Here is a 19,062-nt window from a genome sequence, read left to right on the forward strand (position 1 = left end):
AACATGGTGAAACCCCGTCTCTACTAAAAAATACAAAAAACTAGCTGGGCGAGGTGGCGGGCACCTGTAGTCCCAGCTACTCAGGAGGCTGAGGCAGGAGAATGGCGTGAACCCGGGAGGCAGAGCTTGCAGTGAGCTGAGATCCGGCCACTGCACTCCAGGGGACAAAGAGGACCGGCCAAAAAAAAAAAAAAAAAAAAAAGAAAGAAATAAGAAGAGTGTTAGAAACCTTAGGTGCCCATCTACTTTCCACTCCTTGCCCAGGGTGACAGAAACTGTTGCCAAATTCTCATTGGCAGCAACATGAGTTTTGATTTGGCCAAGGTATGTGTGCTCTTTTGGAGAGTAAAGTCAGCACAGAGGCTGCTGGAGGCTGCTAGAGGCTGCTGAAGAGTGCTAGAGGCTGCTGGAGAGTGCTGGAGGCTGCTGGAGAGTGCTGGAGGCTGCTTCCATGGACTCTAGCACCACCTTTCTTCGTCTTGTAGCTGAAATCCTTAGAGTCATTCTTGACTCCACCGGACCCTTGGATTCTGTGCATCTCAGCATGGCTCCTGGCCATTGTGAGTCTTTTCCCGGATCTCTCTTCTCTCCTGTCTGTCTTCCAGAAGTAGGTTTCTGAACACAGACCTCATTGCTCTCATCTCCACAAGCAGCAGTCACTCTCAGCACTGAGCAATGAAGACCTTACAGTGTTCTTTACACCCTAACCCAAGATTACCTTCCCAGGATCATCTTCCCACCCCATGTCTCTGACCTTCCAATCATGTTAAAATTCTCAGCGTGATGAGACATTCCAGCTCCTTTGTCTCTGCCATGGCTCATGCTGCTGCTTCTCCCTACAGAGCCCTCTCATCTTCCTTGAGATCTTGTTGACCAAATATCCCCTCCTCTTCTGATGATTTAGCAGTCACCCACACTGCCGAGGGCCAGCAGACACCCTTCCTCTGCCTTCCAGTAGCTTTGCCCAATATGATCTCTGCTCTCTGTATCCTGTGCTGTCTCCCATGTTAGATCCAACCACCTGGGTCATAGCGCTACTGCTGGTACCTGATAGCAGGCCCATCATCTGTCTTGGTGCCAAGCACATGACAAGAATTGAATAAATAGGCCAGGTGTGGTGGCTCACGCCTATGATCCCAGCACTTGGGGAAGCCAAGGTGAGTGGCCTGACATCAGGAGTTCTAGACTAGACTGGCCAACGTAGTGAAACCTCGTCTCTGCTAAAAATACAAAAATTAGCTGGCTGTGGTGGCGCACGCCTGTAATCCCAGCTACTTGGGAGGCTGAGGCAGGAGAATTGCTTAAACTCGGGAGGCAGAGGTTGCAGTGAGCCGAGATCGTGCCATTGCACTCCAGCCTGGGCGACAAAGCAAGACTCCGTCTCAAAAAAAAAAAAAAAAGAAGAAGTGAATAAATATTTTTTGAGTGAAATGGAATTCTGGGTTGTGGCTTTCCATCAGTTAAGATTCTTGGTTGTGGCCAGGCACAGTGGCTAACACCTGTAATCCCAGCACTTTGGGAGGCACAAGTGGGTGGATCACGAGGTCAGGAGTTTGAGACCAGCCTGGCCAACATGGTGAAACCCCGTCTCTACTAAAAATGCAAAAAAATTAGCCAGGCCTGGTGGCGTGTGCCTGTAATCCCAGCTACTTGGGAGGCTGAGGCAGGAGAATTGCTTAAACTCGGGAGGCAGAGGTTGCAGTGAGCCGAGATCGTGCCATTGCACTCCAGCCTGGGCGACAAAGCAAGACTCCGTCTCGGGGGGAGAAAATGACTCTTGATTGTAAGCAACAGACGCCACACCTGGCTTTGGCAAGAGGGGGTTTCCTAGAAGGATATGGACACATTCACACAGTTGGTGGAAGGCAGTGTAGGCGTGCTGGCATGAATCTTTCCCCATTGTGTCCCTGCTCAGCCACAAGAACAGTGTGCTGCCAGGGTGTTCAGTCTGTAACCCTGCTCAGGATGCAGGCTCCAGGGAGGGACTGTCCAGCTGGGCTAACGGGGCCCACACTGTGGCTCTGGAGGAGCTGGGCTCCTTGATGACAATCCCAGCACACTGTAAGCTGTGGGTAGGATGAGGCAAGTTCCTCAGGAGGTGAAGTGTGTCTTGGGATAGTCAACAGCCAGTGACTGTTCACCACAGGACTAAACCTTCCATTTCTAGTGCTCCAGTGTCCCAGCTGGCCTGTCTGGTGTGATTTGCCAGGTGTTCTGAGCAAGAAGGGAAGTTGTCCATTAAAATACAGATATTGGCCAGGCACGACTCACGCCTGTAATCCCAGCACTTTGGGAGGCTGAAGCGGGTGGATCCCTTGCACTCAGGAGTTTGAGACCAGCCTGGGCAACACAGTGAGAACTTGTCTCAATTAAAACAAATAATAATAATAAGCAGATATCCTGGGAAGGGATAATACAATAGCCCCTGCTAGCCACCATTGATTTGCCAAAAGTAGGACCTGTGGGTGCAGGATCCAGAGTAGCCATGGGTGGATGAGGTGCAAAAGGGTCCCGAGTGTTCCAGCAATGCTACCCAAATCGCGAGTGATGTCATGGCCTCTTTCACCTCCATATTCGGGGAGAAGCCACTCAGAGGCCTCCATATGACAGGCAGGCTCTCGTCTGGGTGTCAGAGGTGAGGCGGCTACCGAAGCTTATTGCTTCTTAAGAATCAATCAAATCAGAATAATGAATACCCTTCTCGCAAGTGGAAGCGCTGTGCTGGCCACCTTGTGCGACTGACACAAAGGTGGGAAGAGTTGCAGTCATGAGCTGGGGAGACACACCCTAAAAGCAGATGAGCTGGTGGCAGTAAATAACACTCCTGTGATGACATATGGGCTTTGCACGTGTGTGGTAGCAGGGCATGGCCCTGGGGGAGGCGGGGCTATCTAAGCAAAATCATGGGAGGCAGGAATGTGTAGTGTGTTGGGAAAAGACAAGCCCATCTGAAGGGCAAGGGTTTGTAGAGGGGAGTGGTGGAGAGTGAGGTTGGAAGGGTGTTTGGGTCCGGTTGTAGACAGTCTTGAATTCTAGGCTAAGACTTCAGATGTTGTTTTGTAGGCACTAGGAGCACCTGTGGATGTTTCAGAATGGGAGTATCATGATGGATGTGCTACTTTTTAAAGAGCAGGAATAAGCAGCAGGCCACTGCTGAGGAATCTCTGTCATGAGGCTGTTAACCTGGGGACAAAGAGGACCGGCCAAAAAAAAAAAAAAAATCCTGAGTATAAGGGGGAGCACCCAGGACACTTATGTTCCAGACCTCCATTCTTAGCAACTCACCTGTAAGTCCTGGCAGGGGTCTCTGCCTCCTTCCACTCATCCAAAGATCATGGTGCTTATACATCAGCCTTATTATGATCCAAAGAAATAATGATCTTTCATGTTTAAATAAACCTACTTAATTACATGCATCTGTTTGGAAATTCAGACACACCACATGAGAAGCTACTGGGACTTTCTTCTCCTTTTCTTGGCTTCCCATTTGTTCTCTAGCTTTTTCTTTCTTTTTTCTTTTTTTTTTTCATCCTTGCCGGTTATTAACCTTCTCCACTTTGGAGTCTCACAATGGTCCAGATCTCCCAGGATGCTGACAGTGTGGTTTTGGTTCACTTGTTCCTTCTCCTGCTCAGATTTCGATTGATTGAAGGATGATATGCTGGGTATGATGGGCTGGACATGCCCATTTCATTTAACTCATCTATAACTAGGATATAAGTGAGGATACAGGTTAGGGTGTTATGGCCAAAATATCTCCAAATACGATGACTTTATCAAGGATAATTTCTTCCCCCCTCACTTGAAACACAGGTAGGTGGTGCAGGGCTGATAATCATGGCTCAGTGGGGTCTCAGGCTCCTTTAGCTATGGTTCTGCCAACCTCACCACATGGCACACATCTTCCCCCAGGTGGCTGCTTGGTCTGCCCCCACCACATGGGGTAGGGGGACACATGGCTTCCTTTATGGGGACACTGTATTTCTGCTCACCCTGACCACATCTCATCAACCAGAACTTTGGCCCATGAATACACTCAGATTCAGGAGAGGCTGGAAAATGTTTTCCTTAGCTGGGCATCCATGGACCTCTCCCTGGGTCCATCCTAGAGAGTGGAGTGGCAGCATTTACACCCCAGACCTGAGGGGTAGCTGAGGCTGGGCTGGCGGTGGGGAGTGAGGCCAGGAGCTTGGATGTGCAGGCTGGCATGTCACACACGTATGATGCAAAGGCGAGGGGCTGGCTGGGACGTGTGGCCTCCTCTGTACCCTCGTCCCAAGCCCCATTGTGGTAGGGTGGGCTGATCCGACCCAAATCTTCTCCTCCCAAGTCTTCTCTTTCCCACCATATTATGCTGCTTCCATTTCACCATAGTTTCACTCATTATCAAGGTCTCCAAAGCAATCACATCATCTGTATATTACTTGAGTGTTGTGTGCAGGGTATTGGGTGAAAATGAAGGTGGGCAGAGCACATAGCCTCCAACCTGAAAGCCAGTAATGTGCCAGATGAAAGGTAAGTCAGTATCTTTAGATTAAGTAGCATTTTAACAAAACTAAAATGTCAGGCCAGGCGCCGTGGCTCATGCCTGTAATCCCAACACTCTGGGAGGCTGAGGCGGGCTGATCACGAGGTCAGGAGATCTAGACCATCCTGGTTAACACGGTGAAACCCCGTCTCTACTAAAAATACAAAATATTAGCTGGGCATGGTGGCGGGCGCCTGTAGTCCCAGCTGCTAGGGAGGCTGAGGCAGGAGAATTGCTTGAACCCAGGAGGTGGAGGTTGCGGTGAGCCGAGATTGCGCCACTGCACTCCAGCCTGGGCGACAGAGCGAGACTCCGTCTCACAAAAATATGTATATCCAAGGGTCTTCCTTGCCAGGGCCCACCAGGTAAGACTGGAATGTAGGAAGCTTGTCATATTAATAACAATGTGAAATCCTAGTGCTGATATCAGTCCTACCAGGACAGATGCAGTGGCTAATGTCTCAAAACTCACATCACCACTTGTGCTCCAGACCTCATTTGGGGCTTCACCTACTTTTTTGTGTCAAAACAGTCTTATTAGCAGGGTCCTGTTTTCAACCCATTTTGCAGATGAGGAAACAGATTGGCCACAGTCATGGGGTAAACAGGTAAGAAGTTAGTCCTGTGTGCCTGGATCTGCCTCCCTTGAGAACATAGGTTCTTAAGCACACACTGTGCCCACATCCTCGTTTAGCATGGGCAGGGGGAAGTTTGAGCAGTGATTACAGAGTCATCGTGGTGCAGTTGCCATGGCTGGGCATACCACCATCATCCTTTGGCCAGCTCCCTTTTCCTGTCAGTCAGTGAATATGTGTTGAGCCCTACGCCTCGGTTAGCTCTGAGCTGGGCACTTGGTGAGTACATTTAAATCTCATGCCAGCCCTGTGAGATAGGCATTAGGATCCTTTGTTTACATTGGACAAGCACGAGGCCCAGAGAGTTAAGTCCCTTTCTAGGATCATACGCCGACGCTTGGCAGCACCAGGATTCTGGGCCAGACCTGCTCCAAAGTCCATTCTTCCTATGCAGTGACTGATCTATCAGAAGAATCCCCTTCCTCACCAGGCCTAAGAACCCAGGGGAGTGATGGCCCAGCACTAGGGTGTTGCATTTCTTTTTTCTTTCTTTCTTTTTTTTTTTTTTTTTTTCAGACAGAATCTTGCTCTGTCATCCAGGCTGGAGTGCAGTGGCATGATCTCGGCTCACTGCAACCTCTGCCTTCTAAGTTCAAGAGATTCTCCTGCCTCAGCCTCCCAAGTAGCTGGGACTACGGGCACCCGCCATCATGCCCGGCTAATTTTTGTATTTTTAGTAGAGACGGGGTTTCATCATGTTGGCCAGGCTGGTCTTGAACTCCTGATCTCAGGTGATCTGCCCGTCTCGGCCTCCCAAAGTGCTGGGATTACAGGCGTGAGCCACCACACCAGGCCTGGTGTTGCATTTCGTTACTGGCAAGATGATGTATGCTCTTCCACGTGCCCACATGCAAAGGTGTGACTCATGGAATGAAGACAGCTCAGCAGCCTCTAGTTGCTGGGACAGAAATGCAAGTCAGTGGGCTCTGGCCTTTCTCCCAGGCTGTGTTGCCACCTTGGTGGCTGGAGGGGCGCTGCTAGGGTGTGTGCTTGGCAGAGCCTGGGGTGGCATCCTCTTTCATCCCACTCAATAACACATACACTGGTGGCTTGATCTGCCATGAAGCTGACAATCAGAGCAAGTATTTGAAGCCTGGGAAGCTGTGTGGGCCTTGCCTGTGGGACCTGTTGTCAGCTGAGGATGTGGCCCTGCCTGGGTGCCCGTGAGTCAGATGACAGGGATGGCCTGACATCACGAACACTAGCTCCACCTACGTCACATTGCACTTGACTCTTTACAGAGCACCTTGGAAGAGGTATTGATGAATGAACCATTGCCCAGTTATCCCAAGCTAATTATTTCCCCCAAGAAAGGTTAACATACTGAGGGCAGAAAGGGCATGTATAGGCGGCAGGGCGCTCTATTCATTTACTCTGGTCCACAGGTGCGGTCAAGACAATTCCTTATTGTCTTGAAACCAGCCCCTTTAAGCCTCCCTGTGCAGCTCTGTGACAGTCTCACAGGGAGACCTGTGAGGCCACTTTCCTTTTGCCAGACCCACCCCCACCTTTGGGATTATCACTCTTCCTGCTTTGTTTTCTGAGGCTTTTTGGTTTTTTAGTTTATTTTGTGATTAGAGCACAAAAGGTACAGTAATTGGATAGGAGGGTTGGGAGTGCTAGAGTGAGCCAGGATGCAGTGGAGAAATGGGGTGGGGAAACCTGGACCTTAGGGTGGCATGTTCGTCAGGGAGTAACCAGGGTGCAGTTCTAGGCAGACCACTAGATGGCACTCACACATTGGTGTTCAGACGGGTCCATGGCACTTTCCACTTTGGGCTTCTGTAAAATCTCCCCACGAACTAGCCAAAGCTTTGTATCTGTCATCCCACCATTCATCCCTCTAACCTCTCTTGATCTTCTACAGATAGGTATATATATGTTCCTCTCTGGTTCATTTTTCTCTCAACATTTAGTGACCTTAAAAACCTGGCAGAAATACCTTCAAAGCCTCCCACCTTGTTAGCTGCATTGCCGCATTTTTACTGTTCTCCTAAGCCAATGTTTACATGACAGTAAATCCATGTTTAGAGTAGGTAATAGAGAAACCTGTTTCTCTCTTCAGTCACTCTGAGGGTATGTTTGATAAAGAAATGGAAATTGAGAGGATGAGTTATTAAAAGGATAATAGGTAATTTTTTTTTAATTTCCATTCAAAATTATGGGTTGGTAAATTTTAAGATATTTAAAATTAATGAGTTGTTTTATCAAATCATTTTCTGTTGTTAGAGAATTTTCAGCAAAATGAAATTCAAATGCAAAATGTCTTATTGCATACTGCTGGCTCTAGGAAGGAGGAGGGACAGAGAGGAAATCATGGTTGATGTTGTTATCTTTACCAAGGTGCGTGTGGTATAAAAGCAAAACCCCATCTGAAATTCATCATCCGTTCTGAAGTTGCACAGAAATGAAAATTAATTTCTGTTTGTCAACTAAAATGGATTCTGCTCCTGCCTGGTTCAATTCTGTCTTAGCTGCGTGGACATCTTGGGGAGCTGCTCTGATGGTACATGCAGACGTGCTTCATCTGTGCACTTCTTAGCTGAGATAACAGTGCTCCGAGTCCCACTGTTAAGGTTAACCTGTATACTGCAGAAGGACAACAGATGGAAATTCTGGTTTGCAGCCACTGCAGAAAAATAAAAACATGTTCCAAAGGGAAAAGGATCTTGTATTTCTGCGTTTGAACCTTTGATCCGCATTCACATCTGAAGGGAGGGCTAAACCTTTTGGTGGAGACACATGGCTTTGCATCTGTGAAAACACAGCTGTATAGAGCAAAACAAAACTAGTGGAAAATACAATGGTTTTGCTGTGTCAGGCTCACCGCTAATGCTTGAATTCTATATAAATATTGTCTTTTGATAGTTCTTTCAAAAATCTTTCTTGACTTTCCATATAATTGTCCAGTAATGTTATTCTTTTAAATTCAGATTTGGGGCTTTTTAGGATTAAGGCACAAATGTCTCTTTTCTTTTAAAAACGCAGTAAAATAAACAGATTGTAGTTAGATCGTAATAACATCTAAATTTTGACCTAATTGGAGGAGGAGATGGGGAAAAAATTAAACTCTAAAAGAAGATTAAGGTAAAGTTCTAACTTTATCCTTGATTCCGAATTTTTTTCTTTTTAGGAAATACTGCATACATTTTATACTGCAAGTTACAATGTGAAGGGCCTTTGAAGCACTCTAAAGAGACTTAGCTGCTTTGTTTTGAGCAATTAAGATTTGTTATTGAGTGAATTAAGCAGCTCTGCTTTGGCTCATCTGTAAATAGTGGTCTTCAGTGAGTTTCTTGATCCGCTTTCCCCAGGAACCGAAGCCAAGTCGGCTTCCTTAGGAGCTGCTCGCCCTGAGTCTCCATGTTTCCTGGCAGTACCAGGCAGAACCCAAGCCCGTGTCCTCCTCGCCCTGCCTTTGGGGTTTTCTGCTATTGCCCTGGCGGGGCGCCCCAGTCCTCCCTGCCCGCTGGTGCCCCAGTCCCTCGCGGCTGCAGGAGTGGGGCGCAGGGACGTCGTGGACAAAAGACGAGGATGCCAGTTCGATGTGCAAGCAGAAGGCCGCTTGCGTGCGCTCTGCAGAGCAACCAGCCCGGTTTCAGAAGGGGCTGCCGGCAGGGGACGGCCACGGCGCCCCTCCTACCCTTTGTGGCACCAGCAGCTTCATCCGCAGGCCCACTCGGGGTGAAAAGTGTGGGAGCTCTCAAGAGAAAGAATTTTAGGTTTGTCGATAGTAATCACCACTTTCAGCCCTCCTCCCGCTGCTGCCGAGAGCGCGGACCGGGTGACAAGTCTTCCAGGCTTCCAGAAAGTTTCCGCTGCGAAGCGCGGGGTCTGCCTCCCGCTTCCAGGAGGGACCAGGAGGGAACCAGCGCTAAACCCCGAGGCCGCCGGGGACTCTGACTGAGGCCTTTCCTCCGGTGTCCCTCTCCCCCACGCCGGCCTCCCCTCCTTTCAACTCTCTGCGCTTTGAAACCGGGGAGTTGGGGTGGCCAGGCCCTCCAGCCCGGCGACAGGCCTTGGCGACAGGCAGCGAGGCGGGGTGTGGACAGGAACGAGGGGGTGGGGTGGGGAGGAAGCCTCGGGCAGAGCAGGTCCTCTGCGGAGTTTCGGCAGCCGGGTTTATCCATTTTGATTAAAGAAAAGTAAAAAAAAAATCCCCCCAAACCAAACAACAAAAACCCTCTCCCAACCCCCAACCCGCCTCCACAGCTGCATTTTGTTCCTGGGACTGTTGGTGTCACCAGAGCCTCTTTTTTTTTTTTTTTTTTTTTCAATTCTAGACTCCAGTGCAAAGGACTTGTAAAGCCTATTAATTTTTCAGGCAAAACAGATCAAGCCTGCCTTTGATGCTGCTGTTTCCTAATTTAGTATTCAAAGGTAAAGAACCCTACTACCTTCTCTTCACTTTTTACATAATTAAAAGAGATTTTTCCCCCAGTGGCAAAGAACGAGTTGCTTAGTATTTTTTGAAGTGAAAGGTCTAACTTTATATCACATCTGTTTTTATGGTCTTTCCTAAACATAACCAATATTTACTCTTTGCTGGTACTTAGTTGCATGCTATTCACTCTTGCATTTTCATTTCTGACAGAGAGGGATTAGTATTCCTCTTTAATAACTCATCCTCTAAGCTTAAAATATAAATATGTGTGTGTGTGTAATATATATATATATCTCCTCTAACAAACTGAGAGTGCAATTGAAAAAGGAAAACTGTAACATCAGTGATTGCCCTAACTTGTGTGTGACTCTTGATTTTACACAGGAGCTTTCAAAAGTTCAGTGAAGTGGACTTTCACAGGTTTCCATCTGCTGTGTTTAATAGCAAATTGTGACCCTTCAAACCACTTCAAGGCCTTTTGTGTTCTTATCTGTGCATTTCAATACTTGCTGAGGAAGTGCCTTCAATTTCACTACATATGCAAAAAGCCAGGCTTGAATTTTTTGACACCCCCTTTTCATTCGTTGGTGGAGTCCTGTTTTCTATTGTTTGCTTGTTGATGTTGGCAAAAGTCATTTATTTAATGATGCCAGGAATACTAGGCCCTGTTCTTTATTGGCATGGAATCCTAAAACATCCGGGAGTAGTTTAAAAATTAATGCATGCCGTTGAAACTTACATATTGGCATAGTTTTATTTTCCCATCATAAGGTAGATGATATTTTAAAGGTATTATATAGTAATAGTCACCAGAAGCCAATTAAAACCACTAGGATTCTATCATAAACCTGTTTGGCGGCATAAATAATTGATATGTGGAAATAACGCAGCATTCTCTGGGCAGGGGCCTGCTGTACAGACCTTGGTAGCGTTAGCAATCTCTCTTCTCTGAACCAGGGGGCGATTTCTGGGCATAATATCACCTGGATTTTAAAAACTTAATAATAAGGCCACACACGCATTTTTAAAAAAACTTCCCTTGCCTATGGAGACAGAGAGGAGATAGTGATGTTATTTTCAGGTGTTTGAGCTTCTTAGAGAAAAAGAAACAAATACCAGACTCCTCAGGAGCTAGGTGCAAATGGAATAAATTGAGGCACTCCAGTGACACATCCAGCTTGTTTAAATGATGTGATTAAAAAGGACATCTGAGAACAAATTTATGAAGTTGTTATGGCAACTGAAATACTTGGATTGAAATGTGTGTATCTAAAACATGAAAGATTGCAGGAAGCCAGAGAAACAAGCACAGCATTGTGTTTGGGAAAGGCGATTGAACAGTGGTAGCCAAATATTATTCCTCCGTCGGTCATCCTTCAGGGTAACTGCCTCGGTTTCCACTTTTAAAAACGTGTGGTGATTGATGCTTTCATGGACTGTGCTTTGCCCCAAGTCCCCAAGCCTTGTACCAGCGTTTGCTCATTGGTTGTTTGACCTGTTGAGAACACAGTCTCTGTATTGTGTTCAATGCAGGGATGCATTTAGAGTTGCCTCCGCATCTACCCATTAAGTTTATACTCCTGTGTTCTCATATTAACGTCCATGTTTGTGAATAGTGTCTCTAGTCTTTTCATTCACTAACTCCCCCAATTCTAACCCACCAATGGCCACCAACAAACAGCCACACTCAAAGGAGTCAAAATATTTAAATATTCCCTAGATAGGATTCTTTGCTCTGTTCTAAAAGCTATATATCCCATCTACATAATTTGATTCTATTTTAATTTATCGTGGTTTAAAAATTTTTCTTACCAGTACTTGTAAGAGTATTGAATAATTGTTTCTTTAAATCACAGGCAAGGATATTTAAAATTAACGTACAAATGTGTATTGCAGTGTGTTGAAAAATCAGTATTTTAAGTCACATCTAGAATGCTTCCGATTTTTTCCATCATTAGATTTCAGATACATACAGTGTCCAAAAAATTGTTTTTAAAAAATGTTAGTACAAATTTCTTGCAGTATTTGGGTTTTTCACTTTCAATGAAAAAATAAGTGTCAATCATAATGATTTTAGTAGACCATCCCATAAAAAAATGCTATTTTAATTGAAAAAAATTTTTGACAAAACATACATTTACACCGAAAAATTTAAACAAAATAATTTCTTCTTTAACAATATTGATCGTTGAATGTTGATTACCAAGTTATTTGGTCTCCTTAATTTGAAGCATACTACTCTTTACTTTGAATAGTCTTAATCCCTAAAGCAAAGCAAAAAGAGAAAAAAATGTAGACTTTCCAGAAAATTGTAGTTCCCTTAAACCATGAATTAGAACTTTTTACTCTTACTGCAGTTACTGTAGTTTTTTTAGTTAAACATGAGGGTACAATGAAACAGCTTCTTTTTTGTGATAGATTGTTTTCCTAATTCTTGAAAGACTGAGATCAAAACATTTTTCTATTCTGTTGCAAAATTAACTGTTGTTAACTCTCTCAGACCAGTTATTCACTCTAAATGTCTTTTTAAACCTGTGTATTTGTTTTTCCATCCCTTTGTGCATATCCACATGGAAGTGATTCCATCTTAATATAACTTTTTTATTTTGAAAGCTCATAGATTGAAGATGATATAATTGTAGTAATAATAAGGATGCTCCAAGTGTGTTAAACATAAGAATTTGAGGTCTTCGTTATGGAAATAGATTTCCTTTTTCCTTTCTTCAGTCTTTCCGTTTTAAGGACTTTTTTTTTTAAAGTATGATTTTGATGCTTCCAAAGTGGTTGCTATTTTATTTCAGGTGGGTCATTTGATAGTTTGTTGATGTTTTCAAGGTCTCTAAACAAAGTCTGATGTGTTAACAGTCTTATTAACGATGTTAAAATAGAATTAACAGCTTGTGGATGCCTCCAGAGCACAATAGCCTGTCAGCCTCCCCTGCCCCCTTATAAATTGTGCCCCTGCTGTCATCCCTTTGTTTCAGGCCCAATCAGCAAACTAAACTTTTGTGGAGAGAGAAGGCAGTTCAAGTGTTTCTGCCGCAGCTGAAGGGAGGAGCTAATGTGGAATTTATTGGGAGACCAATCAGTGCTGGAGGGAAGAATGACCCCAAATTGGAAGAAGGACTTTGTTGACCCCCTTGGCTCCCTGACCTTTCCTCGCTATTTTGTCCCTTTAAAGAGGTTTACTTTGGTTGTCGTTTACTTTGTGATGCTTTTAGTAAAAGCCCCAGAAGTTTTAAAAGTTTTGGATTTAAGATCCCTCTCAGGACAGATTTAATTGTGCTGTGTGATTTTGAGTAACTTGAGTAGATGTTAACATTCAGAATTATTTTTTAAAAATCTGACACAAGCTATTAATAATTTTTTAAAGGGGTAGAATTTCATTGATTCTCTTGAGCCAAAATAGATTCTAAATCTCTTGTAGTATCTCTTTCCTGTAGTTACTTTCATTGAGAACCAGATTAGTTACCGATGTTAGAACATTGGTTCTATTTCGTTGAATTATGCTTTAAAAAATAGATTTGTGTTCTTTAAAACTTTTTTCTTTTTTTTGCGGTGGGGGGCGGTCAGGCAATAATTATAGTGAGTCAGAAACAAATATTTTTAGAGGAACCCTTATTTTTTTCATTAGTATTACTAGTAACAAATTTGATAAATTGTCACATTTTAAAGTACAGATTTATGGGATAGCCTGACAAATGGATACCACTTTTCCTTTGCTACTGTCCAATTTAATAATTTATAAAGTGTTGCATATTTGACTGAGCATTACACCAATTTTGGTAAGGGATAATGAGACATTATTAAGAATTAAGTATTTTTCAGATTGCTTGAGAAATTTCCTTGTTCCCTTATCAGCATTCTTCTCACTTGTAATGTGGTTTGTTGCTTGTATTTACTCCGCAACCGGCCACTGTTCAAGGACTTCTAACAGTGCTGAGGTCTGAGATGGTCACTGCTGGTACAAAAACAACAACAACAACAAAAAAAACTCAGGCTAGATGCAGGACACTAAATATGTTCTTCAAACCAAGGTTAAATAAAATTACTCAAATGTATCCAAATACAGCGAATGAGATGCAGTTAATGAATTATGGCTTTGAAATATGATCATTTGCCAAAGAATATGCTGTGATGAAAATGGAGCAGTGTAAACTCAGCACTTTGAGCTCATAGTGAGCTGCTCAGGTAAACCCTGAGGGGAATACTTCCTTCTACTTAATAAACCCTAAAGATAGGCATCCATTGATTGAACAGTGTCTGAAACTGGGGCAAACAGCGGGTCGTCTGATACTAGCCCCGTGTATGGGTATAAATAATGTTTTCCAGTTGACATCCTTGAGTTGTGCTGCTTGATTAGGGCCCCTTTACCTGGCTGAGGAAGAATGTCTCTGCAGTAGTTCTCCCTGAACAGTAACTGCTCAGTACCTTTACCCACAGTGTCCACTGCTGCCCATCCCCATCCCACGTCTAGTGTACCCTCACATTCCACTGCTGCTCAGCAGAACCGTCTTGTCAGAAAGTGTCACCAAGCCCTTTTTTGGTGTGCCCGCTGAATGAGCACTCCAGGCTGTGGAGTTGGGGACATGCCTCGGTTTGTGGGCACCATGCTGCCTGCCTGTTGAGTCCAAGCATCGATACTGTGTGTCTACCTAATGAAAGCGTCCAGTATGTGTCTTCATAACTTGGGGACACGAAGAAAACCAAAGGGATTAGAAACAAACAAAGAGAGCTAGTCACCTTTGTGCAGAAGCCAGCTGGCATCTCACAAGGACAACCTACAACCTGAGCCGCTGCATCCTCACTGAATCAGGAAAATAGACCAGGAGTCTTATGCTAGAACCATTTATTTTGTTTCAGGTGATGCAGACAGAGATAAAACTGCAAATTTAATGAAACTTTAATAATCAGTACAATGTTTCTCCTTAAGAACTTGGTAAATAGCATTTATCTTTCAAGAGTTCTTTCTCTCTTTTTGTGATTGTTTTATAAACTTAAAGGAAAAAGAGAAAAAGTCAGTGGTTCCAGCATTTGCTTTAGTCACTGACTTAAATGAATGATAACTCTTGACCACTGACGTTTACCAAGATAAATCAGTGGTCATAGATGTCGAGCTTGATGTCTCTTCGGCTCTGGGACCAGTCCCCTTGGACAAAAGTTTTCCTATGTTCTTAGAATTCTGAACTGGCTATAGCAACTTTTAGGAAAATAAAGGTTACAAAAAATTTTTCTGACAATTTGTTTGCTTTTGCATTTTCAAATTCGTGAAATGTAGAGATAATTTTTCTTTAGAATCTTTGTAATTCCCTGAAGCAGATACTTTAAAGCCAATTGCAAAATGCTGCTTTAGAAATAATCCATATAAACATGTTTCTCTATTTAATCATAAGGGAGATTTGGAGAATGGATGTTTTATTTTTTCAGTAGTTTTTGTTCTATAAAAATATTAAATTGCTGTTATGATTATTAAAGATACTTTTGCATAATACTTTATAATTTCCATGTACTTTTATAAACACTATTACATATAATCTTTGAATGAGTTCTGCAGGAAGATATTTTTATCCTGGTTTTGTAGGTAAAGAAACAATAAATGCACACATTCATAACATGCCACATAGTGCCAGCTTTGTACTGCCAGAAAATCGTTTTAAGAAATAGATTTGGTATGTAAAATAGCTAGAAAACACAACACAAATTTGGAACGAAGAAGTTATTTTGATTCCATATGATCTCTGTAAAATATGACCAAAAAAAAACCCAGGAGAATAAAATCATCTGATAATGTGCAATTCCTTTTTTAGTACATAATTAGATGAATCTTTTTTATGATTGCTTAGTTTTCATGTTATTAAAATACCATAATATGCCCCATAATTATAGCATAATAAATATTAAAATAACACTTTTAATTTTTAAGACAAATTATAATCACAATATTATAGCAGAAGAATGTTTTTCAGTTAAAAAGTGGTTTGGTTAAAATATGATTTTTTTCTTCTAAAAATCCCAAAATGGCCAAAATATACTTAAAAATATATTTGTTGTATATATTTTTATTTAAAAGTAATTTTCTCCCACTTGTTAAAGATTAAGCGGCATAAGTATTTGTTTTGGGGCAATTCACTGCCGACATTCAGAAACAGAACTGTGTTATTGGGCACAGGAAAATCTGATTAGTGTTTCTAAGAATTAGTATAGCACAGCAAGACAGGGAAGCACTCCAAAGTGCTAAAGGTTAAAAGCAATTTATAAAAACCAGGAAAAGGCCTTATTTGCTAAAAAAAAAAAAAGAAAGAAAGAAAAGGAAAGAAATTCATATTTCTTAATCATTAAAATTGTCTAAGTGATATTCTTGAATATTTTTCATAATGTTTTCATATTATTTTCATAAAAATACTTTGGTTGAGGGCAGCAGCAGAGGAGGAAGAATTAATATAAGAAAGAAAACGAAAAATTTTCCTATTTTACAAGATCCAAAATCCTATGAATATAGTTTTTATTGAAAAAAATTATTAAACTTTTACACAGTAACCCTAAGAAAAGTCTCCACATATGGTCCCAAAGGTTAAAAGAAAACCCAAAACTCCTCTGGGGAAACAATCATTTCATGAAAAGCAGTCTATTTGGAATTTCACTGAAGACACTCTGAGAATCAAATCGAGCTTAATTTCTGTCTTTGTGATAATGAAATATACATTTTGCATTCTAGAAGTTTAGAGGAGGTATTATATGTCCATGGTTTTCTTTAAACAACTCTTAACATCAAAATGGTCAAACTGTTGGGCTGATTCATGTTAGATAAAACAGATGGGATTCTCAGATCGTGCACCGTTCAGCCGTTTGATGGAATTCGCGCCACCCTGACCAGCGAGCCCAGATGGCGCTTAAATCTGTCACTCTTTAACGACCCTACTGTTTTTTAAAAATATTTTTATATTTGAGCTCATTCAGTTAATCTGAGAGATTAATCTTTTCCAAGATATGTCTGGGGAGGGCTTTACTGAGGGTTTCGCTTGGAGTAGCTGAGGGAGAGTAAGAAGAATGATGAGGCCTCTTGGACACAGGACCACTTGCTAGAAGGAACCTGGGGAAGAAGGGCTGGTGGTCCTTGGGCTTTGGGTTATTTTTGAGGCAACAAGGCTGAGAAGTGCACGTGAAGAGTGGTAGTGACAGGGGTTAAGGGAAGAGGGGATGGATGGGGAGGGCCTGGTGAGGGAAGGTGGAGGTGAACACTGACATCGCCCAGGCACGGTACAGCACTTACCAAGCTTAGATCTCAGTAAGGGGCCAAGTGCTGACTGTGAGCACACCTGAGTGGCTGTAGGCAGCCTGAACCTCACTGCATGGGGATGACTTGGTGGGTGTGCCCCTGGTGCAGAGCCCAAGATGGGCTCCAGTGTGATAAGCCTCTGGGGTGGCTCTGGAAAGAACCTGTTCTGCACCACAACTCTCACAAATCTCATGGGGTTTTTTTTCCCTGTAGGTTTTTTTCCCCTTCCTTAAGTTGTGATTTCAAGCCAGTCAGCCTGCTGAAATGCTTCAGTCATTTGGGGTGTAAGATCTTGGCCAGCCCCTCCCTCCTGAATCTCTAACCTTGGATACATTTGCAGAGTGGCTTGGAATTGCTTTCTGTTCCTGCTGGGGTAAGAAAGGGAAAAATGAATGGTTTTTCATTATGCACATATGGTATTTTTTTCCCGCATTTGAATCAGATGTAGCAGGTGTCAAAATATGGTACAGAATTTACAGTATTAATGTGAAAATTTCTACTGTCCCAAAAAGCCACCAGAGATGGACAAACCGACCTATGTTAACAAAAGTAAAAATGCTCTGCTGTCTTTAAAGATGTTCCTGGTGGTATCTGGGCTGCTCTGCGCTAGTTTTTCTGGGGATCATGTGATGCTGGCCATACTTGGGGGTCTTGTGGAAGGCAGCGGATGCCTCTCACCCTGCGTATAAGACGGGTCCAAATGTCTTGTGCCCACCTGAGTGTCTACACGCTGAAGATACATTAGAGGTCTGCTTTAGAGAGGTTTTCCTCCTAAATTAAGGATCTGTGACCTTCACATAGACCCAAAAGTGAACCGAGAAGCAAATTGTGTTGGGAGGTTCTTTTGGAAGATGTGGGGCTTTGGGGGTCTTGGGGACTGGGGGACTGTCAGAAGTCACTGCTCTAGTAGAACATGGTGGGAGCTTATAACAACTTCTCCACAGCAACGCCACATGTAACCATCCCTTGAGGATGGAGCCACGTATGCTGTAAACAGAGTGGAAGAACATCAAGCTCATAACTTGTCATTTTCATCGTAAATCTGCTGTAAGCGTGCAACAGTCATGTTTCCCCCTCCCCACCCACATACACATAGGGACATTATGGAAAGGACTGCAGTATAGTCCTACTTAAAGAATCTTGCCTTTTTTTTTTTTTTTTTTTTTAGAAAATAAACAATTGCTAGAAGAGTGGAGAGATCACCTGCATCTAACTCTGTGCAGGTTTAGGATTCTGTGTAATCAGTAAGATAGAGAGAAAGGGTGTCTACTGGCCTCAATTTCCTAGTAGTTTTGGGTGTTTACAGAGTACAATTGAACATTTTAAGGGAAGCAACTTGTGGTGCCTGCATTGAAAGTTATTTTGATGAAGTTACGGAATGCATTTGATATTATCTAAAAAACAAATTTCCTACTTTTTTTTTTTATTCAGTTAGATATTTCTAATGGTCAAAATAAACATTCTTTCTTAAATTTTACTAGTCAACTCATTTCACACTCACCTGATTCCCTCTAAAAACACAAATATTTCTAATATTCCAGTTGGCAATTGTTCTGTTTTAGAACAAAAGGATAGGTGGGAGGATTGATTGAGGTCAGGAGTTGGAGAACAGTCTGGGCAACATGGTGAAACCCTGTCTCTACATAAAATACAAAAAGCCATATGTGGTGGCAGGTGCCTGTAGTCCCAGCTACTTGGAAGGCTGAGGTGGGAGGATCGTTTGAGCCCAGGAGGCAGAGGTTGCAGTGATCCAAGATCATGCCACTGCACTCCAGCCTGGGCAACAGAGTGAGCCCTTGCCTTAAAAAAATTTTAAAAAATCTTTGATAGAACACTGATGGCTGGGCATAGTGGCTCACGCCTGTAATCCCAGCACTCGGAGGCCAAGGAGGGTGTATCACCTGAGGCCAGGAGTTCAAGACCAGCCTGACCAACATGGCGAAAACCCATCTCTACTAAAAATATAAAAATTAGCTGGGTGAGATGGCAGTTGCCCGTGAATCTCAGCTACTTAGGAGGCTGAGGCAAGATAATCACCTGAATCTGGGAGGTGGAGGTTGCAGTGAGCTGAGATTATGCCACTGCACTCCAGCCTGGGTGACAGAGTGAAATTCTATCTCAAAAAAAAAAAAAAAGAAAAGCGCCCATGGCAAAAAAATGAATGTGTTTTGGTAGATAGAAGAAAAATGAGAACTATCACTCGTCACTGCTGATGTCTAAATCCCCTCCCTGGGCATGA

At 43.2% G+C, this 19,062-nt stretch overlaps 1 protein-coding gene across 1 annotated transcript in view; it reads left to right on the top strand.

Annotated features, from left to right (window-relative positions):
- Window positions 1-19,062, top strand: part of CLYBL (citrate lyase beta like) — a 325,078-nt gene that overhangs the window by 46,309 nt on the left and 259,707 nt on the right. The gene's annotated exons all lie outside the window — the stretch shown is intronic.

Source organism: Colobus angolensis, unplaced genomic scaffold, assembly GCF_000951035.1.
Source record: "Colobus angolensis palliatus isolate OR3802 unplaced genomic scaffold, Cang.pa_1.0 Scaffold13, whole genome shotgun sequence".
Lineage (NCBI taxonomy): Eukaryota > Metazoa > Chordata > Mammalia > Primates > Cercopithecidae > Colobus > Colobus angolensis.